General features: G+C 39.7%; 1 protein-coding gene across 1 annotated transcript in view; it reads right to left on the bottom strand.

Moving 5' to 3' along the window:
- The window catches only part of LOC144964190 (putative peptidylglycine alpha-hydroxylating monooxygenase 1), a 60,563-nt gene that overhangs the window by 52,381 nt on the left and 682 nt on the right, over positions 1-7,500 (bottom strand). The window lies entirely within an intron of this gene.

Raw genomic sequence — 7,500 nt, 5'->3', positions numbered from 1 at the left:
AACGGTGACATTAACCTGAAGCAAAAGCTACGGAAAGAGTATAGTGGTACCGGAAGTGACAACAATAAACCGGAAGTGAACCCTTGAAAGATGAAGTTAATCATAAAAGACGGGGAAATCGTTAATTACCCGCAAACGTGATTAAAACCGTGAGTTACACTTAAGGAAGGCTTTCAAAGCACCTAAAGTGATGTAATCAAACCGGAAGTAACCCTTAAAACCGGAAGTGGGCAAAATAAACAGGGAAATCGCCCGATTTTCTCAGAACCTAGATACGAACATAGAGTGACAAATAAGAGAGGCTTTAGAGGCATAGGAAGTGATGTAATCTACACCTGAAGTGACCCCAAGAAGCCGGGCATGGGCCAAAAAGACTGGTGAAGCCTAACGTAATACATAAGGGAGGCTTTATTTCATGTTATGCTTATTAAACTCACATGTGGCCGTTATTCTTGGCTACAGTCTCCTCCACATTGGCAAAGAGCTGTGCAGGGAAGGAGGGCGCTGGCACACTTGCATCGTGTTTTGCAGCCTTTCTTGCATCCACAACGAACGAGTTCAAGGCATGTCTCCTCTATGGGTTGTAAAGTGGTCCATACAGGTTTCCAACCACCTTCTTCATTTTCTTTCCAACCCCAGTCAGAGGGAAAGGCTGTCGGTGGGTCTTTCTGTAGCGATGTTCCCAAACAATTCCTCCTTGAAATATTGTCCGAAGAACATGCTGATACAGGGCATCTGAGGTTGGTGGAATATTTTCGATAGCTCTGCATTTCTGTGCAAATAGCCGCTGGCGTGCATGATTCACTGTTGCCAGTGTACTATTCTTTTCATACAGAAGAACAACGAACTTTTCGATCATGTTAAAGCAGGCTTCTGTAGGTTTTCTAGTTGAAGCCAGTTCAAGGAATGCAGGAGTCACATCACTGAAAGCATCCCATGTTGCCCATGCTGTGATTTTTCCCTTTGAGGCAAAAAAAGAAACAGTGTCACATCCTGTTAGAGCATGGAAGATCGGCAGTGCGTCAACGCGGTCTGCTGGAAGTCTGGCTGCTATTTTGTGTGCTGCAATATGACGATAATGCTTTCCCGAGCCAAATAAAATCCAAAGCTCCTCAGCCTTTAGCTTCCCAGCAAAGTGAATGGCGAGGACAACCACGTCAGTATCCGCTGTTCTTATAAAAATTTTCTTACATCCTTGCTGAATGCAATCTTTGGCGTGCAGAAACAACCGCGTGTCAGCTTCTTCTTGTTTGCAATCATCAATTGCAGACACATCGGCTGTGGTTGAATTGCTGATGGCATTCTGTTGATAAGTTGTGACGACTATTTTCCTCCCTGTATCAAGGCAAATCAATTGTTGTGCCAAAAATTGGAACAGGTCTTCTTTATTTGCATCGTTTCGCAGGAACCCTGCCCAATTTGATGGAATTGGAGCTTTTGGGGTCACTTTACGGCGTTGTCCATGTCCTCGTTTCAGTCGCGTGGACGATTTTAAACTGTCAGGAACATATTGATCCCATACCACATCTAATCTTTGCACTGACTCCAGTTGATTGATGATATACGGAATGAAAATTCGATCTGCATATTCCTGAAAAGTGCGCGTTGTATCAGTGGAGAGCAGATGGACAATAAATGCACCATCAAGCAGTTTTGCCTCTTTAGGGGAAGTGCCAAATGACTGTGTGGAGTTATTTTCTATCTGCTCAATGTTAGATGGACCTGCTAATGATTTGTCAATGATTGGTTCGTCATCATCCAAATAACTAGAGATTTGCTCTACATCAAAACTTTGTTCATCTTCGAGCAAAAGCTCATTACTGTCACCGATGTGCTCCAGGCCATTATCCTCATCATCTACTGGATTAGATATGATCAACCGTTCAAGACACCGAAGTAAGTCTGATTTCGTTCCTGATCTTATATCGCCATCTTTGCTCAGTGATGGAGGAGATGGGTTGTTTTCATGTCGAAAAAAATTTTCAAGATCACCTTTACGAATTTGGCAGGCGATGAAAAGCCGCGAAAACAAAGAACAATCATTGCGTAGAAGGTTTAATGGAGTCTTCTGTGTTGTCTTTTTACATTCAAAGATCTTCAGTTTATTCCGCGAAATCGGGGAATAAATGGATACACTCCTTTCAACCAGTCTTTCTTTTACAAAAGCATTATAGTTTTCTTGTCCAATTCTGGTAACTTCTTTCAGCGTTTGTATTGATGAGGTGTCTGTAACATTTTTAGTATCTAGTGCGTATAAAATATCACTATCGTCTTCAAATGGGTTTCTACCATCATTAAACGTAGCAATTAGCTTTTGGACATCCGATTTGAATTTCTTTTGCACTGCAGGTGTCTGCTCATGGTGGTACCGAATATCTGATCTCTGTGTCTCATGTACTATAAGATCTCCCTCAAAGCTCTTTACTTGGCGTGAGATTTCTGGTCCTGCAACCATCCACCTACGAAGAGCGTTTGCATTGGTAAGCAACCCAATCGCGCCTCCATCTCCTTTAATCATGGCATTACACTGCTCGTGTGCGTGGTCGAGGGCTATGGAAGAGAATGGTCGTCCAGTCTTATTGATGACAAATGCTCCACGAGAGAAAGCTTGATGTACAGATGGAAGTTTGATTCTTAGCTGACAGAGGTCACGTAAATGTACAGAAACCCACCTTGCATAATGAACATGATCAAGAGCAAAGAACCAAGGAACCAATGTAGTAAGAGATTGCATATATTCTTCAAAATCTGCAGATCGGATGGACTGAACAAACTGCAGCAAATTTAGTTCAAGTTGCAAAACTTTATTCCAGTAAGAGAACATGGGTTTCTTCTCCGTTTCCATCTTGCACCACTCATTGAAATCTTGGTCTTTATTTTTGCGGTTTCTGAAGGCAGTTTGGTGCAATATATAAAGAGCTGCAGATGTGATCTCGTGGGCATATCGAGTTCTGGTAACATGGGTGACTCTAAGGAAGGAATCTGCAACACCACTTGTGACAACTCCAGCCGATTCCAATATGTTTGTCCATCCGCTACCTTGTAACCAGTCGCCTAGAAGACGGAGGAAGGCTAGTTCAATATGAAGTCCTCCGAGTAAGACTACAAAGGAATCTTCTCCTAACTGTTGTGGGAAAGACCACTGAATCTCTTTTGCAAGAGCAAAAAGTGGTTGATCCATGGCAATCACGGGTATCTGTCCTGGATTAAGATGTTCAGTACATCTCTTTATTGTACACATTGCATGTTTGATCAGTGATGGAGAATGAGCACTGTCCTTCAAAAGAGGTAATAAGGCTATGTTTGCCTGTTTGTCTTGTTTATGGGTATGGCAAGATGCATGGAACGCTCCCCATGAGAGTGGCAGAGATGAGCCATTTGAAGAAGGTAGTCCTGACTCTTTGCTGTGACTAGATGTGTCCTGAATTTCGGGTTCAATTTGAGGCTCACATGGTTCACTACTGCTTTGGGTTAAATTTGACGATAGTGATTCTGGGGAAACTACAGAATGAACTTGTTCTAGCCATTTTCGTTGTGTGATGTTACCATCAGATGTTCTCATTTCTAACTTACAATGAGACATGGAAGCTGGGATCGAAAGTTCTTTCTTTCTTTCAACCTGAGTGACGAGTGTGTAATAGCGTGGAAGAGGCATTACACATCTCTTTCCCTGAACTTGTGGGTTGATTTGAAACTCTTTAGCGCTGTCTTCATGTAATGTAGGTTGTTGTGCTAATGACAGACTAGTTCCATGAAACGATACAGACGCCGTGGTTGAACTGGGGTTGTGGTCAATGTTGTCAACCATTCCAACTGTAAACACATTTGGTAACAGTCCAGGAGGAACAACCACACCTTCTGTCTCAAACTTTTTGCAGATTGTATTGCTAACATCAGTTGAAATACTCATAACTCTGTCATAAGAAATCGACAAGCCTAGGTCATAAAGAGTGTCTACAAGCTGCTTCTTCCGAGTTTCAGCATGCATCTTCAAACCAATGTATATAGGAACAGGCGTTTCTTTCCTTCTTATGTGACGTCGCTTTTTGGGCTGAGAATCGTTATTGCTCATGTGATGTCTGCTGTTGAAAATCATCAGCTGAGACAAAGTCAATGCAGCCTGGTTTTTACCCCTGTGTTCTGCTTCCTGGTTTTGCCTCCCATCTTTAACCATAAAATCAGGTCCATCCAAAATCATCGAAATCAGAGCATACATGACTGGTGGGACTGAATTTTCTTGAATACACTTTTCAAATGTACCCGTGAACGATTGCTGACTTTTTCTCATTTCTCTTCTGATTATTTTTGAAACTTGAGCCATAAGAAGAGCTTCAGAATCATGGTCAACGGCTTTATGAAACGCATCTTCAACGTCCCTTTTGAAAATCAATTTTGTTTCTTTACCTTGTTGATTTCCACATTCTTGAAGCATTGGGCAAGCGTCGAGAAGTTTTTGTCTAAATCTGGTTGAATGCGTATATGTACTGGAAACTCCAAGAGAAACTAATCTAGATTTGTATAAGTGCAAAAGGTCTGGCAAGTGGAAAACGGGAGCTGTTGATTCATCAATTTCAAAGCTCTGTATATACGAGACTAACTCGGCAAATGCAATCCCTCTAAGAATCTCTTCATTTTCAGAGCTTGAACTTTGGCTATGACGTTTGGTTTCTTCCTTTTCTTGTTTGACCCGTCTGTAAAATGCTTGCAGACATTTGTTATGGTAAACTGAATCTGTCGCAATCATATCTCCGGGTGCCAATCTTTTCAAAAGATTTTGGTCTTTTAGTATCGTGGCTCCCTTTCTTACTTTTTCATCCAATTGCATTGTCGAGACTTTGTGCAATATATCATTCCCTGCAGAATCTCCACAAAAGAAACAGGATACAGGGTCCAGCATACGTGAAATTTTTCTTGTTTTAACAGGACTGGGCGGCCCAACTTCTTCTGATGGTATTTTCTTTTTTGCTCTCTCTAAATTCCTGGCACTTATTCTATCTCTACAACTCTTATGCCAGACTGCTCTATTCTCACGGAATATTTGACCGAGATTCCATTCTTCACCTAGTTTACAAACATCAACTTCTGAAAATGTTTGACCGATTTTATAAAATTCTTGTAAATATTTGGCCACATATTCATAACCAGCTCCTCCATGCTTGGTGTCAGCTGGCGAAGTAAGTCTTTCGCTGGTCTTCTTTTGGCATATTACACAATTAGTCCAAACAATACAAGTCTCTTTTTTAGTCGATGAACTCTCACCTGCCACTTCAGGGTGACGGATGTGACAAAATGATCGTTTCATGCCTTCAGGAAGAAAGAAAACCAAAAAGAAAAATAGATCTAGTGTAATCAGCATTGTTTAGTATGGATCGCATCACCCATTCGGCACTCTTTTTCTCCTCTTGTTCGCTATCTTAGGTAATTTTTAACGATGAACATAATTCAGTCAAACAACAATCCCAGACTGCAATTTCAATTAGATAAACTATTTGTAATAAGATAGAACAAATGCTAATCTTGATCTATATAACTCTATATAACGTTCGCCCTAGATCTCGCGCTAGATTCAGCTCTCGCTGTCGTTATACATAGGTGGGTCTGTGTATAACCACCGTTGGTTATACACCAACGCGTCTGGGTATGATCGTTGTTGATTATACACCGACGCGTCTATGTATAATCACCGCGCCTGGATCTAGATCTAGATCTAGACGGTATGCGTGCAGTTATGCACTTTTACATCAGTTTCCACGCTTTTCTTAACATTGGAGACTATAAAAATTAAAAATAGTCAATTCTTACCTTGTCTGAATCCTCAAATCAACGCTGAATGTAAACAATCAATTTCGAAAACACCAGGTTAGTCGTTCATTCTTTTGTATTTTCCGGTACGAAAACTACGCCACAATCGAAGGAAACTGATGTATGGAAAGCCATTCGTCTCATCAAAAAGAGAGATTTTTAAATTGCTGTACGTCTTTTAAATGAAAAAAATAAGCTTGCCTCTATTAAAATTCTTAAAAAGAAGACTAAACTGCTTACATTACATGTGCTCAATCGCTTTAACTAAAAAGTGCAAAGTTAAAGCATTTAACGTATACGCTCATAGATCTATATTTGAATCAATTGCACAGATGTGTGTTAGTGTCAGTTTAAATATGATAAAATAATAGACCGAATGAGCATATGTAATATCTCAAAATGGGAGAAAAAAACACTGTCGTTAAATAAATGTGAAAGAACAGGTTGACAGGAACTGTTTGTGTGCGTGTGTGTTTGAGTTTGTGTCTGTCCGTGAGAGAGAGAGAGAGAGAGAGAGAGAGAGAGAGTGTGAGAGAGAACAAGGGGAAATAGTTTATTGGTGTGTTTATGTGCGTGTGTGTGTGTGAGAGAGAGAGTGTGTGTGTGTGTGTGTGTATTGTGTGTGTGTGTATGCACTCATGTTGTTATGACATTAGAGAGTATGATTAATAATAATAAAAATGATAATAATAATAATAATAATAATAATAATAATAATAATAATAATAATAATAATAATAATAATAATAATAATAATAATAATAATAATAATAATAATAATAATAATAATGCCAACACTAGTATCATCATCATCATCATCATCATCATCATCATATCATCATCATCATCATCATCATCATCATCATCATCATCATCATCATCATCATTATCATGATCATTTGTACCGTAGTCATCATAATGAAGAAAAGAGACAAATTATTGTGGTTGTTGAAGATATTGCACTATCAAACTTGAGCTTTTATAAAGAGCAATATCCACTGAACGTGCTCAAAGCGCTTTACAAAGTGTCCCTGACCAACAGCAACACGTAACATGTAAAACGAGACATGACGCCTGTAGGGCGATATTACCAATTTTCTTTTTCGACGAAGACAACGCAGTTGTCGGTCAGGTACTCATTTTACAAATTAATGAGTACGTTGAGAGAATGTGAGTAAATGGTCTTTTCGAATGACTCAGTTATGCGCCGAGCGAAGCTCGAACCCAGGACCTTCTGATCCGAAAGCGAGCGTCATACCACAAGACCCCATAGCCCCACTCCTCAAGCTTCGTTTGTATTAAACCACTGTTATGAGAGTTTATTCACATCGTGTAAATTTAAAATTTCAAAGTCCATTTCGTAGAACGATTTAGTACATCCTTATGGGACGGTGTGAGCGCTTACGAAATCGGTAATCGGTTTCCTCAGTAGCAGAGATCCCAGGTTTGAGAATTTTTGCCCAGATGAAAGCGATTTACATCGATCGATATTCGAAGGACGAGTTTTCTGGCCAAATTTTGAAATACGCGAATTTATAGAGCAAGACAGTTAACTGGTTAACATACAAGTTTTAAGGGTTTACTTATTCAAATTAACATCTTTAACCATAAAATAGAGTGCTGAATATTCATTATCTACAAAAACAATAGTCCATATTATATTAAAGTGACCAATAGCTTTATCCCGTTGCAGGAAAA

This window comes from Berghia stephanieae, chromosome 2, assembly GCF_034508935.2.
Source record: "Berghia stephanieae isolate SIO BIC M18660-M18661 chromosome 2, UCSD_Bste_1.3, whole genome shotgun sequence".
In the NCBI taxonomy this organism is placed as follows: Eukaryota; Metazoa; Mollusca; class Gastropoda; order Nudibranchia; family Aeolidiidae; genus Berghia; species Berghia stephanieae.
The sequence above is the reverse complement of the archived record's forward strand: the minus strand, read 5'-3'. Positions and strand labels throughout refer to the sequence as shown.